Source organism: Scyliorhinus torazame, chromosome 29, assembly GCF_047496885.1.
Source record: "Scyliorhinus torazame isolate Kashiwa2021f chromosome 29, sScyTor2.1, whole genome shotgun sequence".
In the NCBI taxonomy this organism is placed as follows: Eukaryota; Metazoa; Chordata; class Chondrichthyes; order Carcharhiniformes; family Scyliorhinidae; genus Scyliorhinus; species Scyliorhinus torazame.
The window spans coordinates 40,926,758-40,952,228 of record NC_092735.1 but is presented as its reverse complement, the minus strand read 5'-3'; the positions used below and the strand labels follow the sequence as shown (position 1 = coordinate 40,952,228).

At 57.7% G+C, this 25,471-nt stretch overlaps 1 long non-coding RNA gene across 1 annotated transcript in view; it reads right to left on the bottom strand.

Moving 5' to 3' along the window:
* Nucleotides 1-13,786, bottom strand: part of LOC140403800 (uncharacterized) — a 30,523-nt gene extending 16,737 nt beyond the window's left edge. Inside the window, exon 1 of the long non-coding RNA XR_011938419.1 lies at nt 13,679-13,786. This is a non-coding gene — a long non-coding RNA (uncharacterized lncRNA). The remainder of the gene's footprint in view (nt 1-13,678) is intronic.
* Between the last annotated feature and the right edge of the window lie 11,685 nt (nt 13,787-25,471).

Genomic DNA, 25,471 nt, shown 5'->3' with positions numbered 1-25,471 from the left:
TCGGGGACGTGATACACACTCAGCTGCAGGCGAGTGCAGTTTGAGAGATAGAAACGACATGTTGGTTGCTGTTCAAAAACACGACAAAAGCAGAACCTCCTACACGATTTGCAAAGGTTTAGAGTTTCCAAGCACATGATACCAAGGGGGAAGCACAGACAGCGGCAGCTGTTGGCTGCAGAGCATTTAAATAAACCCAAATCTTACAACTTGTCGCTCATGGAAACACAACTGTGACATTATTTTAAATGCAAGTTCCTAATTCTCGTCAGATCTTTTCATCCTTGTTGTTGTCATATTGTTTGGGTCCCATGAGGTCCACAATGTACAAACCAGTTTGCTCAACCTGTCATTAATCTCTCTTCATCAAAAGGAAATGAAGTGCTCACGTGGCTGAATGGGACCAGGCTAGGTCTGATCAATTATTTTATCTCTCGGTCTACTGCCCCTGTCTTTCTCACCCCTGTCGTGTTGGATGTTCTGGTCTCCAAACAGGTCAACACGGCTGGAGATGGTGTAACTCGATTTGATTAACAACTCAACTGTAATAACATACTGTAAGCTTGGGTACGTGCATTACCAGCTTATCTGTGGACCCAGTCCCATCACTATCTGGGTGAGGCACTCAGCACATGGTGAATGTCTGAGAGGCAGGCCGTGAGCTCTGTGCTCTGAGCCGGCTGCTGCTAGAATGAGCGGGAACTCTGGTGTCCCCTGTCTTTATAGTGCGTGTGCTCTCACTGGTGATTGGCTGCGATGTTGTGTATGCTGGTTGGTCCTACTGTATGTCCAGCAGTGTGTCAGTGTGTGTGTGATTGCACCATGATATGCTGATGTATATCATGACTAGCCCGTCTCTTGTCCCCCCCCTCCATGTACCCCAACCCCGTCCTCTACCTCCCTCCTGTGTTTCCCAATACAACCGAATTCTGAATCCAGGGTCACTGCCAAGGAAATCTCTCATGGGAAATTGAGATGTTCCACGTGGAGAGCAGCACCCCCAGTAACTGTGTCCAGACTCACTGGTCAGTAACTCTAACCACGAGCTCACAACCCAGCTCCACTCACCGGTCAGTAACTCTAACCGCGAGCTCACAACCCAGCTCCACTCACCGGTCAGTAACTCTAACCACGAGCTCACAACCCAGCTCCACTCACCGGTCAGTAACTCTAACCACGCGCTCACAACCCAGCTCCACTCACCGGTCAGTAACTCTAACCACGAGCTCACAACCCAGCTCCACTCACCGGTCAGTAACTCTAACCGCGAGCTCACAACCCAGCTCCACTCACCGGTCAGTAACTCTAACCACGCGCTCACAACCCAGCTCCACTCACCGGTCAGTAACTCTAACCACGAGCTCACAACCCAGCTCCACTCACCGGTCAGTAACTCTAACCACGCGCTCACAACCCAGCTCCACTCACCGGTCAGTAACTCTAACCACGAGCTCACAACCCAGCTCCACTCACCGGGTATCAGTAACTCTAACCACGAGCTCACAACCCAGCTCCACTCACCGGTCAGTAACTCTAACCACGAGCTCACAACCCAGCTCCACTCACCGGTCAGTAACTCTAACCACGAGCTCACAACCCAGCTCCACTCACCGGTCAGTAACTCTAACCACGAGCTCACAACCCAGCTCCACTCTCACAACCCAGCTCCACTCACCGGTCAGTAACTCTAACCGCGAGCTCACAACCCAGCTCCACTCACCGGTCAGTAACTCTAACCACGAGCTCACAACCCAGCTCCACTCACCGGTCAGTAACTCTAACCGCGTACTTACAACCCAGCTCCACTCACCGGTCAGTAACTCTAACCGCGAGCTCACAACCCAGCTCCACTCACCGGTCAGTAACTCTAACCACGCGCTCACAACCCAGCTCCACTCACCGGTCAGTAACTCTAACCACGAGCTCACAACCCAGCTCCACTCACCGGTCAGTAACTCTAACCACGAGCTCACAACCCAGCTCCACTCACCGGTCAGTAACTCTAACCACGAGCTCACAACCCAGCTCCACTCACCGGTCAGTAACTCTAACCACGAGCTCACAACCCAGCTCCACTCACCGGGTATCAGTAACTCTAACCACGAGCTCACAACCCAGCTCCACTCACCGGTCAGTAACTCTAACCCCGAGCTCACAACCCAGCTCCACTCACGGGTCAGTAACTCTAACCACGAGCTCACAACCCAGCTCCACTCACCGGTCAGTAACTCTAACCCCGAGCTCACAACCCAGCTCCACTCACTGGTCAGTAACTCTAACCGCGAGCTCACAACCCAGCTCCACTCACGGGTCAGTAACTCTAACCGCGAGCTCACAACCCAGCTCCACTCACCGGTCAGTAACTCTAACCCCGAGCTCACAACCCAGCTCCACTCACTGGTCAGTAACTCTAACCGCGAGCTCACAACCCAGCTCCACTCACGGGTCAGTAACTCTAACCGCGAGCTCACAACCCAGCTCCAGACTCACGTCAGAACTTAAAAATGGATGTTTTCTGCGTGTACAATGAACTGGTGGAAATGATGTTCATTCCACAGATTCTGTACCAGAAGAAAATGCATATTCGATTCAAACAGGAGTGGGGGTTAACCCTTGCAGACTGCCAGAGGGAGCCAGTCCCACTGTCAAATGTTGCACTGTTGTATCTGCGGGAATCAATGCAGTCACTGACACAAACAGGAAGAGAGAAACCATCTCTTCTTTAAGATGGAGGATTGTGTCGATTAAGGTGAGCAAAACAAAATGGCTGGGTGAGATTTCCAGCCAAGTTTGTGATCCAGTGTAACTGACATTCAACAAGCAAAAGTAAACTGACAACAGGTAGGAATGGGGTAAAGTCCCTTTAGTTCAAGGTAAATCGATAAGGAACAAAAAAACACCCACATTGCAAAACAACAAACATCAACCACCAATCCCTAATCACAAAGTACTCTGTCTCAGCTAATTGTGGTTAATATTCCGCTCAACTTTGTCTTCAATCCTCATCTCCACATGAACCATCTCAGACTCCTCACCATGTACAAGTGGATTCAATCTGCAAACGACGTACAACTGGCAAGCTCTTGGCCACTTCAAATCTCAGCTTGTGCCTATCACTGGTAAATCCTCCTCATCTTTTTTTACTAAAATATCTTTTCATCCCCAAGATTTGCTGTGATGCTGGGATTGGCTTTTTCCGTTTAAAGAGACCAAATTCTGAACTATCAGCCTCTTCACTCATCCAGCAGTCTAACTCCTGTGCCAGTCAGAGGCCAGGCATCAAAGGTTACCCCGCTCACATCAATTCCATTCTACACTGACTGCCACTCCGATTTTTAATTGAAGTGTAAAATTACGGTATCAGCACAGTTTTGATAAAAAATTCCTCCAATGTATTTGTACAGGAGGCTGTTCTTTTCAACTTTCAAAGTTGGAAAGTCTTTCTCTGCAGTGCAGACTGCAGCTCCACCACTGGCAAGAGGATGTAATTACATCATGACATGTTTACATGGCCAGATTCAATACAATATTGTCAAAGCCATTTACAATGGAAATATAAAAATAAGGAAAACGATCTGATGTTAAATGGGAACTTCATTGCACCTATATGCAGCACGGTAGCATTGTGGATAGCACAATTGCTTCACAGCTCCAGGGTCCCAGGTTCGATTCCGGCTTGGGTCACTGTCTGTGCGGAGTCTGCACGTTCTCCCCGTGTCTGCGTGGGTTTCCTCCGGGTGCTCCGGTTTCCTCCCACAGTCCAAAGATGTGCAGGTTAGGTGGATTGGCCATGATAAATTGCCCTTAGTGTCCAAAATTGCCCTTGGTGTTGGGTGGGGTTACTGGGTTATGGGGATAGGGTGGAGGTGTTGACCTTGGGTAGGGTGCTCTTTCCAAGAGCCGGTGCAGACTCGATGGGCCGAATGGCCTCCTTCTGCACTGTAAATTCTATGATATGCCCTGATCCAGGTCGGTGACGAACCCAACTGGATTGAAATCTCAATGTTCAATATCAGAGAACATCAAGTGGTATAAATAAGAAATATTGGATCTGAGAGCAGAGAATCCCCACACTGCAGAAGGAGGCCATTCGGCCCATTGGGTCTGCACTGGCCCCTGCTCCAATAGAGCACTCTACCTAGGCCAAATACCCCGCTCCGATCCCTGTAACCCCACCTAACTTTTTGGACAATATTAGCATGGCCAATACACCTAACCTGCAGGTCTTTGGACTGTGAGAGGAAACCGGAGCACCCGGAGGAAACCCACGCACACACGGGGAGAAAGTGCAGACTTCACACAGATAGTTACTCGAGGTCGGAATCAAACCCGGGTCCTTGGAGCAGTGAGGCAGCAGAGCTAACCACTGTGCCACCCGAATTTGGGATCCTGATTTGTCAAGGAAAGTAAATAAGGATTAAATCATTTCCAATATCTGCAAAAGTGAAAGGGAGAAGGTGTAGAGAATTGAGCACGAGGACAATATCTCTGGACTCCTGTCGGGAATGAGTGCAGCATTCCCTGGCCTCACTATCATTTTTCCAACGTGAGCAAGTTTGGTGGGAGCAGGAAACTGGGCTGATTTCCCCGAACACAAAGGGCTGAAATTATAAAACATCACAGACTATGGAAACTGTTAGTCGGTGAGGAAAATATTTCCAAACTCTTGATGAAGCGGGGCAGTGGGAGAGGTGAACATTTTCCAGAATTCTTCAGCAAAGAAAACTTTGAATGTTGAAACAATTTGAAACTCTGAGCACCGCAGTTTTTCTATAATGAGGCCCAGCTTGTGATAGCAATTCTGGCAGCAAGTAAATCCCAATAATTCACCGTCAGGGACTCACATTCACACAGCACAGAAAGAGGCCGCCTGGCTCAATGGGTCGGTGTCAGCCATCAAGCATTTACCGATTCTAATCCCATTCCCACCACTTGGTCCGTAGCTTTGGAAGCTGCAGCGTTTCAAATGCTGCTGAAGGTCTACCTTCGAGTGAATTACAGTGAAAGACTTGCATAAAAACAGCTGTCATGACCACTGAACGTCAGAAAGCACTTTGCAGCCAAGTGGAGTCACTGTTGAAATGTGGAACTGAAGCAGTCAGTTTGAGCACAGCAAAATCTCACACAAAACACAAAGAACACAGAATAACGATCAGACAATTTGTTTTTGTGATGGTGATTGAGGTATAAATATTGGACTGGGCGCTGGGTAGATGTCCCCGTTCGTTTACAATCACCCACTGCGGCACTCCCTCAGTACTGACCCTCTGACAGTGCAGCACTCCCTCAGTACTGACCCTCTGACAGTGCGGCACTCCCTCAGTACTGACCCTCTGACAGTGCGGCACTCCCTCAGTACTGACCCTCTGACAGTGCGGCACTCCCTCAGTACTGACCCTCTGACAGTGCAGCACTCCCTCGGTACTGACCCTCTGAAAGTGCGGCGCTCCCTCAGTACTGACCCTCTGACAGTGCGGCACTCCCTCAGTACTGACCCTCTGACAGTGCAGCACTCCCTCAGTACTGACCCTCTGACAGTGCGGGACTCCCTCAGTACTGACCCTCTGTCAGTGCGGCACTCCGTCAGTACTGACTCTCTGACAGTGCGGCACTCCCTCAGTACTGACCCTCTGACAGTGCGGCACTCCCTCAGTACTGACTCTCTGACAGTGCGGCACTCCCTCAGTACTGACTCTCTGACAGTGAGGCACTCCCTCAGTACTGACCCTCTGACAGTGAGGCACTCCCTCAGTACTGACCCTCTGACAGTGCGGCATTCCCTCAGTACTGACCCTCTGACAGTGCGGCACTCCCTCAGTACTGACCCTCTGACAGTGCGGCACTCCCTCAGTACTGACCCTCTGACAGTGCGGCACTCCCTCAGTACTGACTCTCTGACAGTGCGGCACTCCCTCAGTACTGACCCTCTGACAGTGAGGCACTCCCTCAGTACTGACCCTCTGACAGTGTGGCACTCCCTCAGTACTGACCCTCTGACAGTGCAGCACTCCATCAGTACCGACCCTCTGACAGTGCGGCACTCCCTCAGTACTGACCCTCTGACAGTGCGGCACTCCCTCAGTACTGACTCTCTGACAGTGCGGCACTCCCTCAGTACTGACTCTCTGACAGTGCAGCACTCCCTCTCTCTCCCCCCTCGCTCTCTCTCTCTCCCCCCTCGCTCTCTCTCTCTCCCCCCTCGCTCTCTCTCTCTCCCCCCTCGCTCTCTCTCTCCCCCCTCGCTCTCTCTCTCTCCCCCCCTCGCTCTCTCTCTCTCCCCCCCTCGCTCTCTCTCTCTCCCCCCCCTCGCTCTCTCTCTCTCCCCCCCTCGCTCTCTCTCTCTCCCCCCCTCGCTCTCTCTCTCTCCCCCCCTCGCTCTCTCTCTCTCCCCCCCTCGCTCTCTCTCTCTCCCCCCCTCGCGCTCTCTCTCTACCCCCTCGCTCTCTCTCTACCCCCTCGCTCCCTCTCTCTCTACCCCCTCGCGCGCGCGCTCTCTCTCTCTCCCCCTCGCGCTCTCTCTCTCCCCCCCTTCTCTCTCTCTCTCCCCCCTTCTCTCTCCCCCCCACAATTCTCTCTCCCCCACCCCCATTCTCTCTCTCTCCCCCATTCTCTCTCTCTCCCCCATTCTCTCTCTCTCTCCCCCATTCTCTCTCTCTCTCCCCCATTCTCTCTCTCTCCCCCATTCTCTCTCTCTCTCTCCCCCATTCTCTCTCTCTCTCTCCCCCATTCTCTCTCTCTCTCCCCCATTCTCTCTCTCTCTCCCCCATTCTCTCTCTCTCTCTCCCCCATTCTCTCTCTCCCCCCATTCTCTCTCTCTCTCTCCCATTCTCTCTCTCTCTCCCCATTCTCTCTCTCTCTCCCCCATTCTCTCTCTCTCTCCCCCATTCTCTCTCTCTCTCCCCATTCTCTCTCTCTCTCTCTCCCCCATTCTCTCTCTCTCTCCCCCATTCTCTCTCTCTCTCTCTCCCCCATTCTCTCTCCCCATTCTCTCTCCCCCATCTCTCTCTCTCTCCCCCATTCTCTCTCTCTCTCCCCCATTCTCTCTCTCTCTCCCCCATTCTCTCTCTCTCTCCCCCATTCTCTCTCTCTCTCTCCCCCATTCTCTCTCTCTCTCTCCCCCATTCTCTCTCTCTCTCTCCCCCATTCTCTCTCTCCCCCATTCTCTCTCTCTCTCTCCCCCATTCTCTCTCTCTCTCTCTCTCTCTCCCCCCCATTCTCTCTCCCCATTCTCTCTCTCTCTCTCTCTCCCCCATCTCTCTCTCTCCCCCCTTGCTCCCTCTCTCCCCCCTTGCTCCCTCTCCCTCCCTCCCTCCCTCGCCCTCCCTCCCTCCTCTCTCGCCCTCCCTGCCTCCCTCCTCTCTCACCCCCCCTCCCTCCCTCCTCTCTCGCCCCCCCTCCCTCCCTCCTCTCTCGCCCCCCCTCCCTCCCTCCTCTCTCGCCCCCCCTCCCTCCCTCCTCTCTCGCCCCCCTCCCTCCCTCCTCTCTCGCCCCCCCTCCCTCCCTCCTCTCTCGCCCCCCCCTCCCTCCCTCCCTCCTCTCTCGCCCCCCCTCCCTCCCTCCCTCCCTCCTCTCTCGCCCCCCTCCCTCCCTCCCTCCTCTCTCGCCCCCCTCCCTCCCTCCCTCCTCTCTCGCCCCCCCCTCCCTCCCTCCCTCCTCTCTCGCCCCCCCCCCTCCCTCGCCCCCCCCTCCCTCCCTCCCTCCTCTCTCGCCCCCCCTCCCTCCCTCCTCTCTCGCCCCCCCTCCCTCCCTCCTCTCTCGCCCCCCCCTCCCTCCCTCCTCTCTCTCCCCCCCCTCCCTCCCTCCCTCCTCTCGCCCCCCTCCCTCCTCTCTCGCCCCCCCCGCCCCCCCTCCCTCCTCTCTCGCCCCTCCCTCCCTCCTCTCTCGCCCCCCCCTCCCTCCCTCCTCTCTCGCCCCCCCCCTCCCTCCCTCCTCTCTCGCCCCCCCCACTCCCTCCCTCCTCTCTCGCCCCCCCTCCCTCCCTCCCTCCTCTCTCGCCCCCCCTCCCTCCTCTCTCGCCCCCCCCTCCCTCCGTCCTCTCTCGCCCCCCCCTCCCTCCCTCCTCTCTCGCCCCCCCCCTCCCTCCCTCCTCTCTCGCCCCCCCTCCCTCCTCTCTCGCCCCCCCCTCCCTCCCTCCCTCCTCTCTCGCCCCCCCCTCCCTCCCTCCTCTCTCGCCCCCCCCTCCCTCCCTCCTCTCTCGCCCCCCCCTCCCTCCCTCCTCTCTCGCCCCCCCCTACCTCCCTCCCTCCTCTCTCGCCCCCCCTCCCTCCCTCCCTCCTCTCTCGCCCCCCCTCCCTCCCTCCCTCCTCTCTCGCCCCCCCTCCCTCCCTCCCTCCTCTCTCGCCCCCCCTCCCTCCCTCCTCTCTCGCCCCCCCCTCCCTCCCTCCCTCCTCTCTCGCCCCCCCCCTCCCTCCCTCCTCTCTCGCCCCCCCTCCCTCCCTCCCTCCTATCTCGCCCCCCCTCCCTCCCTCCCTCCTCTCTCGCCCCCCTCCCTCGCCCCCCCTCCCTCGCCCCCCCTCCCTCGCCCCCCCTCCCTCGCCCCCCCTCCCTCGCCCCCCCTCCCTCGCCCCCCCTCCCTCGCCCCCCCTCCCACCCTCCCTCGCCCCCCCTCCCACCCTCCCTCGCCCCCCCTCCCACCCTCCCTCCCTCCCCCTCCCTCGCCCCCCTCCCTCGCCCCCCTCCCTCGCCCCCCTCCCTCGCCCCCCTCCCTCGCCCCCCTCCCTCGCCCCCCCCCCTCCCTCCCTCGCCCCCCCCTCCCTCCCTCCTCTCTCGCCCCCCCTCCCTCCCTCCTCTCTCGCCCCCCCCTCCCTCCCTCCTCTCTCGCCCCCCCTCCCTCCTCTCTCGCCCCCCCTCCCTCCCTCCTCTCTCGCCCCCCCTCCCTCCCTCCTCTCTCGCCCCCCCTCCCTCCCTCCTCTCTCGCCCCCCCTTCCTCCCTCCTCTCTCGCCCCCCCTCCCTCCCCTCTCGCCCCCCCTCCTCTCTCTCTCTCCGCCCCCCCTCCCTCCCTCCCTCCCTCCCCCCCTCCTCTCTCGCCCCCCTCCCTCCCTCCCTCCTCTCTCGCCCCCCCCTCCCTCCCTCCCTCCTCTCTCGCCCCCCCCCCTCCCTCGCCCCCCCTCCCTCCCTCCCTCCCTCCTCTCTCGCCCCCCCTCCCTCCCTCCTCTCTCGCCCCCCCTCCCTCCCTCCTCTCTCGCCCCCCCCTCCCTCCCTCCTCTCTCTCCCCCCCTCCCTCCCTCCCTCCTCTCGCCCCCCTCCCTCCTCTCTCGCCCCCCCCGCCCCCCCTCCCTCCTCTCTCGCCCCTCCCTCCCTCCTCTCTCGCCCCCCCCTCCCTCCCTCCTCTCTCGCCCCCCCCCCTCCCTCCCTCCTCTCTCGCCCCCCCCACTCCCTCCCTCCTCTCTCGCCCCCCCTCCCTCCCTCCCTCCTCTCTCGCCCCCCCTCCCTCCTCTCTCGCCCCCCCTCCCTCCGTCCTCTCTCGCCCCCCCCTCCCTCCCTCCTCTCTCGCCCCCCCCTCCCTCCCTCCTCTCTCGCCCCCCCTCCCTCCTCTCTCGCCCCCCCCTCCCTCCCTCCCTCCTCTCTCGCCCCCCCCTCCCTCCCTCCTCTCTCGCCCCCCCCTCCCTCCCTCCTCTCTCGCCCCCCCCTCCCTCCCTCCTCTCTCGCCCCCCCCTACCTCCCTCCCTCCTCTCTCGCCCCCCCTCCCTCCCTCCCTCCTCTCTCGCCCCCCCTCCCTCCCTCCCTCCTCTCTCGCCCCCCCTCCCTCCCTCCCTCCTCTCTCGCCCCCCCTCCCTCCCTCCTCTCTCGCCCCCCCCTCCCTCCCTCCCTCCTCTCTCGCCCCCCCCCTCCCTCCCTCCTCTCTCGCCCCCCCTCCCTCCCTCCCTCCTATCTCGCCCCCCCTCCCTCCCTCCCTCCTCTCTCGCCCCCCTCCCTCGCCCCCCCTCCCTCGCCCCCCCTCCCTCGCCCCCCCTCCCTCGCCCCCCCTCCCTCGCCCCCCCTCCCTCGCCCCCCCTCCCTCGCCCCCCCCTCCCTCGCCCCCCCTCCCACCCTCCCTCGCCCCCCCTCCCACCCTCCCTCCCTCCCCCTCCCTCGCCCCCCTCCCTCGCCCCCCTCCCTCGCCCCCCTCCCTCGCCCCCCTCCCTCGCCCCCCTCCCTCGCCCCCCTCCCTCGCCCCCCCCCCTCCCTCCCTCGCCCCCCCCTCCCTCCCTCCTCTCTCGCCCCCCCTCCCTCCCTCCTCTCTCGCCCCCCCTCCCTCCCTCCTCTCTCGCCCCCCCTCCCTCCTCTCTCGCCCCCCCTCCCTCCCTCCTCTCTCGCCCCCCCTCCCTCCCTCCTCTCTCGCCCCCCCTCCCTCCCTCCTCTCTCGCCCCCCCTCCCTCCCTCCTCTCTCGCCCCTCCTTCCTCCCTCCTCTCTCGCCCCCCCTCCCTCCCCTCTCGCCCCCCCTCCTCTCTCTCTCTCCGCCCCCCCTCCCTCCCTCCCTCCCTCCCCCCCTCCTCTCTCTCTCTCCGCCCCCCCTCCCTCCCTCCCTCCCCCTCCCTTCTCTCTCTCTCCGCCCCCCCCTCCCTCCCCCTCCCTCCCTCCCTCCCCCTCCCTCCCCCTCCCTCCCCCCTCTCTCGCCCTCCCTCCTCTCTCGCCCTCCCTCCTCTCTCGCCCTCCCTCCTCTCTCGCCCTCCCTCCTCTCTCGCTCCCCCTCCCTCCCTCCCTCCCGCTCCCCCCCCTCCCTCCCTCCCTCCTCTCTCGCCCCCCCTCCCTCCCTCCTCTCTCGCCCCCCCTCCCTCCCTCCCTCCTCTCTCGCCCCCCCTCCCTCCCTCCCTCCTCTCTCGCCCCCCCTCCCTCCCTCCCTCCCTCTCTCCCTCTCTCGTCCCCCCCTCCCTCCTCTCTCGTCCCCCCCCTCCCTCCTCTCTCGTCCCCCCCCTCCCTCCTCTCTCGTCCCCCCCCCTCCCTCCTCTCTCGTCCCCCCCCTCCCTCCTCTCTCGTCCCCCCCCCTCCCTCCTCTCTCGTCCCCCCTCCCTCCCTCCCTCCTCTCTCGCCCCCCCTCCCTCCCTCCTCTCTCGCCCCCCCTCCCTCCCTCCCTCCTCTCTCGCCCCCCCTCCCTGCCTCTCTCGCCCCCCCTCCCTGCCTCCCTCGCCCCCCCTCCCTGCCTCCCTCCTCTCTCGCCCCCCCTCCCTCCCTCCCTCCTCTCTCGCCCCCCCTCCCTTCCTCCCTCCTCTCTCGCCCCCCCTCCCTCCCTCCCTCTCTCGCCCCCCCTCCCTCCCTCCCTCCCTCTCTCGCCCCCCCTCCCTCCCTCCCTCCCTCTCTCGCCCCCCCTCCCTCCCTCCCTCCCTCTCTCGCCCCCCCTCCCTCCCTCCCTCCCTCTCTCGCCCCCCCTCCCTCCCTCCCTCCCTCTCTCGCCCCCCCTCCCTCCCTCCCTCCCTCTCTCGCCCCCCCTCCCTCCCTCCCTCCCTCTCTCGCCCCCCCTCCCTCCCTCCCTCTCTCGCCCCCCCTCCCCCCCTCCCTCCTCTCTCGTCCCCCCCTCCCTCCTCTCTCGTCCCCCCCTCCCTCCTCTCTCGTCCCCCCCTCCCTCCTCTCTCGTCCCCCCCCTCCCTCGTCCCCCCCCTCCCTCGTCCCCCCCTCCCTCGTCCCCCCCCTCCCTCCTCTCTCGTCCCCCCCCTCCCTCCTCTCTCGTCCCCCCCTCCCTCCCTCCCTCCTCTCTCGCCCCCCCCTCCCTGCCTCCCTCGCCCCCCCTCCCTGCCTCCCTCCTCTCTCGCCCCCCCTCCCTCCCTCCCTCCTCTCTCGCCCCCCCTCCCTTCCTCCCTTCCTCCCTCCTCTCTCGCCCCCCCTCCCTCCCTCCCTCCTCTCTCGCCCCCCCTCCCTTCCTCCCTCCTCTCTCGCCCCCCCTCCCTCCCTCCCTCCTCTCTCGCCCCCCCTCCCTTCCTCCCTCCTCTCTCGCCCCCCCTCCCTCCCTCCCTCTCTCGCCCCCCCTCCCTCCCTCCCTCCCTCCCTCGCCCCCCCTCCCTCCCTCCCTCCCTCTCTCGCCCCCCCTCCCTCCCTCCCTCTCTCGCCCCCCCTCCCTCCCTCCCTCCCTCTCTCGTCCCCCCCTCCCTCCTCTCTCGTCCCCCCCCTCCCTCCTCTCTCGTCCCCCCCCTCCCTCCTCTCTCGTCCCCCCCCTCCCTCCTCTCTCGTCCCCCCCCTCCCTCCTCTCTCGTCCCCCCCCTCCCTCCTCTCTCGTCCCCCCCCTCCCTCCTCTCTCGTCCCCCCCCTCCCTCCCTCCTCTCTCGTCCCCCCCCTCCCTCCCTCCTCTCTCGTCCCCCCCCTCCCTCCCTCCTCTCTCGTCCCCCCCCTCCCTCCCTCCTCTCTCGTCCCCCCCTCCCTCCCTCCTCTCTCGTCCCCCCCCTCCCTCCCTCCTCTCTCGTCCCCCCCCTCCCTCCCTCCTCTCTCGTCCCCCCCCTCCCTCCCTCCTCTCTCGTCCCCCCCCTCCCTCCCTCCTCTCTCGTCCCCCCCCTCCCTCCCTCCTCTCTCGTCCCCCCCCTCCCTCCCTCCTCTCTCGTCCCCCCCCTCCCTCCCTCCTCTCTCGTCCCCCCCCTCCCTCCCTCCTCTCTCGTCCCCCCCCTCCCTCCCTCCTCTCTCGTCCCCCCCCTCCCTCCCTCCTCTCTCGTCCCCCCCCTCCCTCCCTCCTCTCTCGTCCCCCCCCTCCCTCCCTCCTCTCTCGTCCCCCCCCTCCCTCCCTCCTCTCTCGTCCCCCCCCCTCCCTCCCTCCTCTCTCGTCCCCCCCCTCCCTCCCTCCTCTCTCGTCCCCCCCCCTCCCTCCCTCCTCTCTCGTCCCCCCCCCTCCCTCCCTCCTCTCTCGTCCCCCCCCTCCCTCCCTCCTCTCTCGTCCCCCCCCCTCCCTCCCTCCTCTCTCGTCCCCCCCCTCCCTCCCTCCTCTCTCGTCCCCCCCCTCCCTCCCTCCCTCCTCTCTCGTCCCCCCCCTCCCTCCCTCCCTCCTCTCTCGTCCCCCCCCTCCCTCCCTCCCTCCTCTCTCGTCCCCCCCCTCCCTCCCTCCCTCCTCTCTCGTCCCCCCCCTCCCTCCCTCCCTCCTCTCTCGTCCCCCCCCTCCCTCCCTCCTCTCTCGTCCCCCCCCTCCCTCCCTCCTCTCTCGTCCCCCCCTCCCTCCTCTCTCGTCCCCCCCCTCCCTCCTCTCTCGTCCCCCCCCCTCCCTCCTTCCTCTCTCGTCCCCCCCCCTCCCTCCTCTCTCGTCCCCCCCCCTCCCTCCTCTCTCGTCCCCCCCCCTCCCTCCTCTCTCGTCCCCCCCCTCCCTCCCTCCTCTCTCGTCCCCCCCCTCCCTCCCTCCTCTCTCGTCCCCCCCTCCCTCCTCTCTCGTCCCCCCCTCCCTCCTCTCTCGTCCCCCCCCTCCCTCCTCTCTCGTCCCCCCCCTCCCTCCTCTCTCGTCCCCCCCCCTCCCTCCTCTCTCGTCCCCCCCCTCCCTCCTCTCTCGTCCCCCCCCCCTCCCTCCTCTCTCGTCCCCCCCCCCTCCCTCCTCTCTCGTCCCCCCCCCTCCCTCCTCTCTCGTCCCCCCCCTCCCTCCCTCCTCTCTCGTCCCCCCCCTCCCTCCCTCCTCTCTCGTCCCCCCCCTCCCTCCCTCCTCTCTCGTCCCCCCCCTCCCTCCCTCCTCTCTCGTCCCCTTCCCCCTCTCCCTCCCTCTTCCCCCTCTCTATCTCTCTTTTTCTCACTTTCCTCACCTTTTCTTTCAGCAACTTTTCCGGATCCTCGCGAACTTTTTGCAACAATGTAGCTGCCGAGCGCGCGCGCTGACTGGTTCATTTCACACAATTGCCAGTGAGCCAGCGGCCTCCCATTGGCCAAACCATCCGCCAATCAGGCGAAAGGACCACCTCCTCCCAAAGATTACAACCAATCGGAACGCGCGGAGCGGCGGGGGCGGGGCCTAACCAGGTTTGGGGTGAAGTTTGCACAAGGTCCCAGGATTGAAGAGGGAGGAGAGGGAGAGGGAGAGGGGTGAGAGAGACGGAGGGAGTGGGACAGAGGGAGAAGGAGGGACTGACGGACGGAGGGTGGGAGAGACAGAGCGAGGGAGGGAGAGACAGAGGGTGGGAGGACGGGAGGCAGAGGCGGAAGGAGGGAGGGAGGGAGAGATGGCAGGAGGGAGGGAGAGACCGAGGGAGGGGGGGGAGGGAGAGACCGAGGGAGGGGGGGGAGGGAGAGACAGAGGGAGGGGAGGGAGAGACAGAGGGAGGGGAGGGAGAGACAGAGGGAGGGGAACATAGAACATTACAGCGCAGTACAGGCCCTTCGGCCCTCGATGTTGCGCTGACCTGTGAAACCACTCTAAAGCCCATCTACACTATTCCCTTATCGTCCATATGTCTTATCCAATGACCATTTGAATGCCCTTAATGTTGGCGAGTCCACTACTGTTGCAGGCAGGGCATTCCACACCCTTACTACTCTCTGAGTGAAGAACCTACCTCTGACATCTGTCCTATATCTATCTCCCCTCAATTTAAAGCCATGTCCCCTCGTGCTAGACATCACCATCCGAGGAAAAAGGCTCTCACTGTCCACCCTATCCAATCCTCTGATCATCTTGTATGCCTCAATTAAGTCACCTCTTAACCTTCTTCTCTCTAACGAAAACAGCCTCATGTCCCTCAGCCTTCCCTCATAAGATCTTCCCTCCAAACCAGGCAACAATCTGGTAAATCTCCTCTGCACCCATTCCAATGCTTCCACATCCTTCCTATAATGCGACGACCAGAATTGCACGCAATACTCCAAATGCGGCCGCACCAGAGTGTTGTATAGCTGCAACATGACCTCATGGCTCCTAAACTCAATCCCTCTACCAATAAAAGCTAACACACCGTACGACTTATTAACAACCCTCTCAACCTGGGTGGCAACTTTCAGGGATCTATGTACATGGACACAGAGATCTCTCTGCTCATCCACACTGCCAAGAATCTTACCATTAGCCCAGTACTCAGTCTTCCTGTTATTCCTTCCAAAATGAATCACCTCACACTTTTCTGCATTAAACTCCATTTGCCACCTCTCAGCCCAGCGCTGCAGCTTATCTATGTCCCTCTGTAACTTGTAACATCCTTCCGCACTGTCCACAACTCCACCGACTTTAGTGTCATCTGCAAATTTACTCACCCATCCTTCAACGCCCTCCTCCAGGTCATTTATAAAAATGACAAACAGCAGTGGCCCCAAAACAGATCCTTGTGGTACACCACTAGTAACTGGACTCCAATCTGAACATTTCCCATCAACCACCACCCTTTGTCTTCTTCCAGCTAGCCAATTTCTGATCCAAACTGCTAAATCACCCTGAATCCCATGCCTCCGTATTTTTTGCAGTAGCCTACCGTGGGGAACCTTATCAAACGCTTTACTGAAATCCATATACAGCTCATCAACTGCTCTACCCTCATCTACCTGTTCAGTCACCTTCTCAAAGAACTCAATAAGGTTTGTGAGGCACGACCTACCCTTCACAAAACCGTGTTGACTATCTCTAATCAAATTATTCCTTTCCAGATGATTATACATCCTATCTCTTATAAACCTTTCCAAGATTTTGCCCACAACAGAAGTAAGGCTCACTGGTCTATAGTTACCGGGGTTATCTCTACTCCCCTCCTTGAACAAGGGGACAACATTTGCTATCCTCCAGTCTTCTGGCATTATTCCTGTAGACAAAGATGACTTAAAGATCAAGGTACGAAGTCGTACAACACCAGGTTAAAGGCCAACAGGTTTGTTTCGATGTCACTAGCTTTCGGAGCGCTGCTCCTTCCTCAGGTGAATGAAGAGGTAGGTTCCAGAAACATATATATAGACAGATTCAAAGATGCCAGACAATGCTTGGAAGCGAGCATTAGCAGGTGATTAAATCTTTACAGATCCAGAGATGGGGTAACCCCAGGTTAAAGAGGTGTGAATTGTATCAAGCCAGGACAGTTGGTAGGATTTTGCAGGCCAGGTGGTGGGGGATGAATGTAATGCGACATGAATCCCAGGTCCCGGTTGAGGCCGCACTCATGTGTGCGGAACTTGGCTATAAGTTTCTGCTCGGCGATTCTGCGTTGTCGCGGGTCCTGAAGGCCGCCTTGGAGAACTATTCTCCAAGACGGCCTTCAGGACGCGCCTTCAGGACAGAGGGAGGGAGGGGGAGACAGAGGGAGGGAGGGGAGGGGGGGAGGGAGAGACAGAGGGAGGGAGGGGAGGGGGGGAGGGAGAGACAGAGGGAGGGGGAGACAGAGGGAGGGAGGGAGGGAGGGGAGGGAGAGACAGAGGGAGGGAGGCAGAGACTTGTGGGCATGAGGAATGGGCTGGAAGCTGATTCAAGAACAACTTTAAAAACAGAATTTGCAAAAAGATTGAAGGGAAAATTGCAGCTGATGGCGGGCAGGAACAGGGTGGGCCGAAGGGCCTGTGTCTGTCCTGTGTGATTCTCTGACTGTGACCTTGCGTCTGGGGGTAAAGCCTGGGAATGAGAGTAAATGGATATCTCAAAGACCCAGCACAGAGATGATGGGCTGAATGGCCTCTTTGTGTGTTGTGAGTTTATGTGAGTCTCGGTGTTGGCTGTGGATAAATATCAATAACCAGGAGACTGGGGAGAACGCCCTGTCCTTCGAACAGGGACCTGAGCTGCTGCTGGTCTTCGGTCGGTTCACCTTCTGTCTGCAGTGAAGCTGCTCCGACGGACAGAATAGAGTCAGCGTCTCGGGGGGGGGGGGGGGGGGGGGTCCTTCACCAAATCCAGTGTAGCTCATTTGCCCCACTCCAGCCAGTTTCTCACTCTGTGACGTTGCTGCCAGTAACAGGCATGGTTACCTCGTCAGGTCCATGGCTCCGTGTCACCCCCTGCTGGCAAGAGCCGAAGATGCAGCATTGACTGGGGGAGGTTAAAGGAGAGTTAACTGGGAAGAGGGTGGTTTGGACTATAGATTCGAAGGGGGGAATGTGCAGCGAGACCTGGATGTCCTCGTACGCCAGTCACTGACGGTAAGCAGCAGGCGGTAAAGAGGATAGCGAGAGGCTTCGAGTACAGGAGCAGGGATGTCTTGCTGCAATTACACAGGGCCTTGGTGAGGCCACACCTGGAATATTGTGAGCAGTTTTGGTGTCCTTATCTGAGGAAGGATGTTTGAGGAAGGATGTTCTTGCTCTCGGGGGAGTGCAGCGAAGGTTTACCAGACTGATTCCTGGGGTGGCGGGACTGTCATATCAGGAGAGACTAAATCGGTTAGGATTAAATTCATTGGAGTTTAGAAGAGTGAGAGGGGATCTCATAGAAACTTATAAAATTCTAACAGGATCAGACAGGGTAGATTTAGAAAGAATGTTCCCGATGGTGGGGGAGTCCAGAACTAGGGGTCATTTTTATTTAAATTTAATGTACCCAATTCATTTTTCCAATTAAGGGGCAATTTAGCGTGGCCAATCCACCTACCCTGCACATCTTTGGGTTGTGCGGGCGAAACCCACGCAGACACGGGGAGAATGTGCAAACTCCACACAGACAGTGACCCAGGGCCGGGATCGAACCTGGTACCTCGGTGCCGTGAGACAGCAGTGCTAACCACTGCGCCACCGTGCCGCTCAAGAACTAGGGGTCATAGTTTGAGGATAAGGGACTGAGGTGAGGAGAAATTTCTTCACCCAGAGAGTGGGGAATCTGTGGAATTCGCTACAAGAAGTAACTGAGGCCAAAACGTGTAATTTCAGCTTGGGGCTAAAGGGATCGAGGGATATGGGAGGGGGGGAGGCGGGATCAGGGTATTGAACTTGATGATCAGCCATGATCAGAATGAATGGCGGAGCAGGCTCGAAGGGCGAAATGGCCTCCTCCTGCTCCTGTTTTCAATGTTTCTATCACACAAACTGCAATGGGGATCATATCAGGAATCTGTTTTTGTGATATTGGTTTTGGGATAAATATTGACCAGAACACCAGGGAGGCTGTCATGATATACATCACCATATCTTGGTGCAATCACACACACACTGACACACTGATGGACATACAGTAGGACCAACCAGCACACACAACATCGCAGCCAATCACCAGTGAGAGCACATGCACTATAAAGACAGGGGACAGGAGAGTTCCCGCTCATTCTAGCAGCAGCCAGCTCAGAGCACAGAGCTCACAGCCTGCAACACAGACATTCACCATGTGCTGAGTGCCTCACCATAGCTAGTGATAGGACAGGGTCCACAGATAAGCTGCTAATGCACGCACCCAAGCTTACAGTATGTTATTACAGTTGAGTTGTTAATAAAATAGAGTTACACCATCTCCAGCCGTGTTGACCTGTTTGTCGACCAGAACACCCAACACGACACAGACCTCCCCTGCTCTTCATTGCAATAGTGGCTGTGAGATTTACAGCATGGACAGAGGCCTTTCAGCCCATCATGTGGATGCTATCCATCCAGCACCTATTCTGAACCCATTTCCCAGCACTTGGTCTGTAGCTTTGTCTATCGCTCATCTAAATGCTTCTTAAATGTTGTGAGGGTTCCCGCCTCTACCACCCTTTCTGCTGCAATCTCATCCTTCCTATAGTGTGGCATAGAGTCATATACAGCATGGAAACAGGCCCTTCGGCCCAGCTGGTCCATGCCGCCCAGTTTCTATCACTAAGCTAGTCCCACTTGCCCACATTTGGCCCATATCCCTCTATACCCCCCCTGCCCATGTAACTGTCTAACTGCTTTTTAAAGGACAAAATTGTACCCACCTCTACCACTGCCTCTGGCAGCTCGTTCCAGACTCTCACCACCCTCTGTGTGAAAAAAGTTCCCCTCTGCTCTCTTTTGTATTTCACCCCTCTCACCTTAAACCTATGCCCTCTAGTTCTAGTCTCCTCTACCGTTGGGGAAAGATGTTGACTAACAACCGTATCTGTGCCCCTCATTATTTTATAGACCTCTATAAGATCACCCCTAAGCCTCCTACGCTCCTGGGAAAAAAGTCCCAGTCTATCCAGCCTCTCCTTATAACTCAAACCATCAAGTCCTGGGAGCATCCTCGTCAATCTCTTCTGCACTCTTTCTAGTTTAACAATATCCTTCCTATAATAGGGTGACCAGAACTGAACACAGTGTTCCATGTGTGGCCGTACCAATGTCTTGTACAACTTCAACAAGACGTCCCAACTCCTGTATTCAATATTCTGACCAATAAAACCTCGCATGCTGAATACCTTCTTCACCACCCCGTCCACCTGCAAGTCCACCTTCAAGGAGCTATGGACCTGTACCCCTAGATCTCTTTGTTCTGTAACTCTCCCCAACTCACTACCATTAACCGAGTAGGTTCTGCCCTGATTTGATCGACCAAAATGCATCCCCTCATTTATCCAAATTAAACTCCATCTGCCATTCATCGGCCCACTGGCCCAATTGGTCAAGATCCCGTTGCAATCTTATATAACCTTCTTCACTATCCACTCTGCCACCAATCTTGGTGTCATTTGCAAACTTACTAACCATGCCTCCTACATTCTCATCTAAATCATTAATATATATAACAAATGACAGTGGACTCAGCACCGATCCCTGAGGCACACCGCTGGTCACAGGCCTCCAGTCTGAAAAACAAGCCTCTACAACCACCCTCTGCCTTCTGTCGCCAAGCCAATTTTGTGTCCAATTGGCTATCTCGCCCTGGATTCCGTGAGATTTAACCTTTTGCAACAACCGATCATGCGGTACCTTGTCAAAGGCCTTACTAAAGTCCATGTAGACAACGTCAACCGCACTGCCCTCATCTACCTTCTTGGTTACCCCTTCAAAAAACTCAAATTGGTGAGACATGAGTTTCCCCTGACAAAACCATGCTGACTTTCCCTAATTAGCCCTGGTCGGTCTAAATGCCTGTAGATCCTGTCCCTCTGAATACCTTCCAACAATTTACCCACTACAGACGTAAGACTCACCGGTCGGTAGCTCCCGGGCTTAACCCTACAGCCCTTCATAAAGAAGGGCACATTTGCTACCCTCCAATCTTCAGGCACTCCAATCCGGTGGCTGTCGATGATTTGAATATCTCAGCTAGGGGGCCGGCAATTTCCTCCCTAGCCTCCCACTATGTCCTGGGATACATTTCAGCAGGTCCCGGGGATTTGTCTTGTCTTGATGCGCTTTAATACCTCCAGCACCTCCTTCTCTGTAATATGTACACTCCTCAAGACATCACTTTTTATTTTCCCAAGTTCCCGGACATTTGTGTCTTTCTCAACAGTAAATACGGATGAGAAATATTCATTTAGGACCTCTCCCATCACTTGCGGAACTGCACATAGATGACCTTGTTTATCCTGAAGAGGCCCTACCCTCTCCCGAGTCACCCTTTAACCCTTTATGTATCTGTAAAAGCTCTTTGGATTTTCCTTTGCCTGATCTGCCAAGACAATCTCATGTCCCCTTTTTGCCCTCCTGATTTCTCTCTAACTCTACTCTGACAAGCCCAATACTCTTCGAGGGATCCACTTGATCCCAGCTGCCTATGCTTGTCATATGCCTCCTTCTTCCTTTTGACCATGGCCTCAATATCCCGAGTCATCCAGGGTTCCCTCCTTCTACCAGCCGTACCCTTCACTCTAAGAGGAATGTGCTGACCCTGAACCCGAGTTATCACCCTTTTGAAAGACTCCCACTTACCAGCTGTCCCCTTGCCTGTAAACAGGTTCCCCCAATGAAAGTTCCTGCCAAATACCATTGAAATTGGCAACCAGACCTGCACACAGTAATCATAGAATTTACAGTGCAGAAGGAGGCCATTCAGCCCATCAAGTCTGCACCGGTCCTTGGAAAGAGCACCCTACCCAAGCCCACACCTCCACCCTATCCCCGTAACCCAGTAACCCCACCTAACCATTTGGACACTAAGGGACAATTTATCATGGCCAATCCACCTGCACATCTTTGGACTGTGGGAGGAAACCGGAGCACCCGGAGGAAACCCACGCACACACTGGGAGAAAGTGCAGACTCCACACAGTCACCCAAGGTGGGAATTGAACATTGGTCCCTGGAGCTGTGAGGCAGCGGTGCTAACCACTGTGCCACCCCTGTGGGCTAACCAGCGTTTTATACAGCTCCATCATTACCTTCCTGCTCTTACATTCACTGCCTCGGTTAATAAAGGCAAGTATTCCATCAGCCTCCTGAACCACCTTGTCTGCCTGTCCTGCATTTTTCAAGGATCTATGGACATGCTACCCGATGTCCCTCTGATCGCGCTGTAATTCCGAGCATCCTTCCCTACATTCCCTTGCCTTGTTAATCCTTCCCAAATGCATTACATCACAATTTTCCGGGTTTAATTCCAGGGTGGACAGTTTAATTACTCATTCAAAAGACGGAGTATATATGTCTGTCTGAGTCAGCTGATTTCCATGGGACTTTTTTTACCGTCGTTAAATCTAACATTCCATACTTTCACAAGTATTGTTACTGTGTATGTCGTGTTGGATGTTCTGCTCTCCAAACAGGTCAACACGGCTGGAGATGGTGTAACTCGATTTTATTAACAACTCAACTGTAATAACATACTGTAAGCTTGGGTACGTGGATTACCAGCTTATCTGTGGACCCTGTCCTATCACTATCTGGGTGAGGCACTATCTAGGTCCGTCATGTGGCGCATCACACGTTGCAGAAGGGGGTCAGCCGCAGTCTCACGGCGAATGTGGGGAAGGCATTCATCAGTGGCCGGCAGATTGACAGAAGTGAAGGCTACATGTGCGTCGACTTGGCCAACGAACCCCTCAGGGTCGGACGGAGTGTCGACTGCCCTGGACAGAGCGTCTGCTATGATCAGGTCCTTACCCGGGGTGTAGACAAGTTGGAAGTTGTACCTCCGGAGTTTGAGCAGAATGCGCTGGAGGCGAGGGGTCATGTCATTAAGGTCCTTTTGGATGATGCTGACCAGGGGGCGATGGTCGGTCTCCACAGTGAACTGGGGAAGGCCATACACATAGTCGCGGAACTTGTCAACGCCAGTCAACAGGCCTAGGCACTCCTTCTCAATTTGCGCATAGCGCTGCTCTGTGGGGATCATGGCACGCGACACATAGGCGACAGGGGCCCATGATGAGGCGTCATCTCGTTGCAGGAGGACCGCCCCAATGCCGGACTGGCTGGCGTCAGTCGAGATCGCCAGTACCGGGGCGGTGGTGAGCTTGGCCTTGAGCTCCTCCCATTCACGCTGGTGGGTGGGAAGCCACTGGAATTCAGTTGTCTTCCTGACAAGGTGCCGGAGAGCTGTGGTGTGGGAAGCAAGGTAAGGGATGAATTTTCCCAGGAAGTTGACCATTCCTAGAAAGCGCAGCACCGCCTGCTTGTCTGTCAGCTTCTGCATGGCCGTGACGTCTGCCACCTTGTCGGCATCCGGCTGCACCCCAACGGGGAGATGTGGTCCCCCAAGAACTTGAGCTCGGTTTGGCCAAAAGAACATTTGGCTCAGTTAAGGCGCAGGCCCTGGTCCCGTATCCGTTGAAAGACGCGTTGGAGGCGACTGATATGCTCCTGCGGTGTGGTAGACCAAATAATGATATCGTCCACATAGACGCGCACGCCTTCGATGCCCTCCATCATCTGTTCCATGATGCGGTGGAAAACCTCAGAGGCCGATATGATTCCAAATGGCATCCTATTGTAGCAGTATCTGCCAAATGGAGTGTTGAAGGGACACAGCTTCCTGCTGGACTTGTCCAATTGAATCTGCCAGAAGCCCTTTGAGGCATCAAGCTTGGTGAATATTTTTGCCCGAGCCATCTCGCACGTGATCTCCTCACGTTTGGGTAGGGGAATGTTCCCTCATTATATTGCGATTTAAGTCTTTCTGGTCGATACCGATCCGGAGCTCGCCGGAAGGCTTCTTGACGCACACCATGGAGCTGACCCAGTCGGTTGGTTCCGTCACCCGGGAAAGCACTCCTTGGTCCTGAAGGTCCTGCAGCTGCTGCTTGAGGCGGATCTTGAGGGGAGCTGGGACTCTGCGAGGCGCATGAACTACCGGGGTGGTGTCCGGTTTGAGCAGGGTTTTGTATGTGTAGGGCCGTGTACCCATGCCCTCGCAAGCATCCTGGTTGTGAGAGAGAATTGAGTTTAGTTGCGCCCTGAATTCCGCATCTTGGGAGTCAGACGTGCCTTCTGGAGAGAGAGAGTGTACTCGCTGAACGAGGTGGAGGAGTTTGCACGCCTGTGCGCCTAGCAGAGAGTCCTTTGAAGAGCCCACGATCTCGAAGGGTAGGATGGCTTTACGCGAGTTGTGCGTCACCTCGAGTTGGCACGACCCGGTGGCGGGGATGACGTTGCATTTATAGTCGACCAGTTGACAGATGGATGGAAGAATTGCTGGTTTGACCCTCAGGGTTTGAAGTGCTGACCATGCGAGGAGATTGGCGGAAGCACCAGTGTCCAGGCGGAATGTGATCTGGGATCGGTTGACCGTCAGGGTGGCACACCACTCGTCGTCCGGATCAATGCTGTGCACCGACAGCGGCTGGTGCCTTCGACCCGGGGACAGCTTGTTCTTGTTGGTGACAGCAATGCGGAAAGGCTCCCTGTCCTCAGTGTCACTGGTCTGTGTGATGTCAGGATCGGACTCGGTGAACGTGGGTAGAATTGCCCGAACGTTTCTGCGAGGCTGGTTAAACTGTTGTGAGTTGGCAGCTGAGCTGCTCGACAGCAGGCAGCATAGTGGCCACGCCTGCCACAGCGGAGGCATTGTCCCGCTTTGGCCGGACATTGCCGCTTTAAATGGGCGGAGCCACATTGCCGCACGTCATATCGGTTGAATAAACTCGGTTTGTTCTCACTGGAACGAAGGAGGTTGAGGGGAGACCTGATAGAGGTATACAAAATTATGAGGGGCATAGACAGAGTGGATAGTCAGAGGCTTTTCCCCAGGGTAGAGGGGTCAATTACTAGGGGGCATAGGTTTAAGGTGAGAGGGGCAAGGTTTAGAGTAGATGTACGAGGCAAGTTTTTTACGCAGAGGGTAGTGGGTGCCTGGAACTCGCTACCGGAGGAGGTGGTGGAAGCAGGGACGATAGTGACATTTAAGGGGCATCTTGACAAATATATGAATAGGATGGGAATAGAGGGATACGGACCCAGGAAGTGTAGAAGATTGTAGTTTAGTCGGGCAGCATGGTCGGCACGGGCTTGGAGGGCCGAAGGGCCTGTTCCTGTGCTGTACATTTCTTTGTTCTTTGTTCTTTGACGTCAGTGCATCCGTTGTGCCACCGCGCATGCACGGTGCAGTCTTGCGTCGTGCGCGCCTGCGCATCGCGTTCCTCCGCGTCAACGTCCCCTCTTTTGGCGCGTACAAGCGTGGGAGGCCTCGGAAAGCGCCCAAAACGGCCGCCCTCCTCCGGGCCGTGGGCCGGGAGGTACTCGATCGTCTGGACCCACTCCGCCTCGTGGGGCCCCTGCCGCGCCGTTTTAGCCGCCTGGATGTGAGTACCGGCTGGTGGCGTTCTCATGCAGGACGCAGGCCTCGATGGCCGTCGTTAGGGTGAGTTGCTTGATTTTAAGGAGCTGCTGGCGCAGGGTGTCCGACATGACCCCGAAAACTATCTGGTCGCGTATCATGGAGTCAGAGGTGGGCCCATAGCCGCAGGACTGCGCGAGGATGCGGAGGTGCGTTAAATAAGACTGGAAAGGCTCGTCCTTACCCTGCAGGCGCTGCTGGAACAGGTACGTTTCGAAGCTTTCATTAACTTTGACGCTGAAATGTTCATCAAATTTTAGGAGCACCGTCTTGTATTTGGTTTTGTCCTCGCCGTCCGCGAATGTAAGGGAGTTAAAGATGTGGATGGTGTGTTTCCCTGCCGTGGAGAGGAGGGCGATCTTCCTGGTGTCCGATGCATTCTCCCTGTCCGTGGCCTCGAGGACGAGCAGGAAGCGCTGTTTGAACAGTTTCCAATTCACCCCGAGATTGCCGCGATGCGGAGCGGCGGCGGCGGGTTGATGTTCTCCATGCTGCAGGATGGCGGATTGCTGAGAAGTTGCAGGTAGGTCTCACAGGGGCGAGTATGCGTCCACTCCTGGAACCATGTCGTGTTGGGTGTTCTGGTCGACAAACAGGTCAACACGGCTGGAGATGGTGTAACTCTATTTTATTAACAACTCAACTGTAATAACATACTGTAAGCTTGGGTACGTGCATTAGCAGCTTATCTGTGGACCCTGTCCTATCACTATCTGGGTGAGGCACTCAGCACATGGTGAATGTCTGAGAGGCAGGCCGTGAGCTCTGTGCTCTGAGCTGGCTGCTGCTAGAATGGGCGGGAACTCTGGTGTCCCCTGTCTTTATAGTGCGTGTGCTCTCACTGGTGATTGGCTGCGATGTTGTGTATGCTGGTTGGTCCTACTGTATGTCCAGCAGTGTGTCAGTGTGTGTGTGATTGCACCAAGATATGCTGATGTATATCATGACTGTGCTGCTGCTATGAGCCAGAGACGGTAACAAGGCCTCA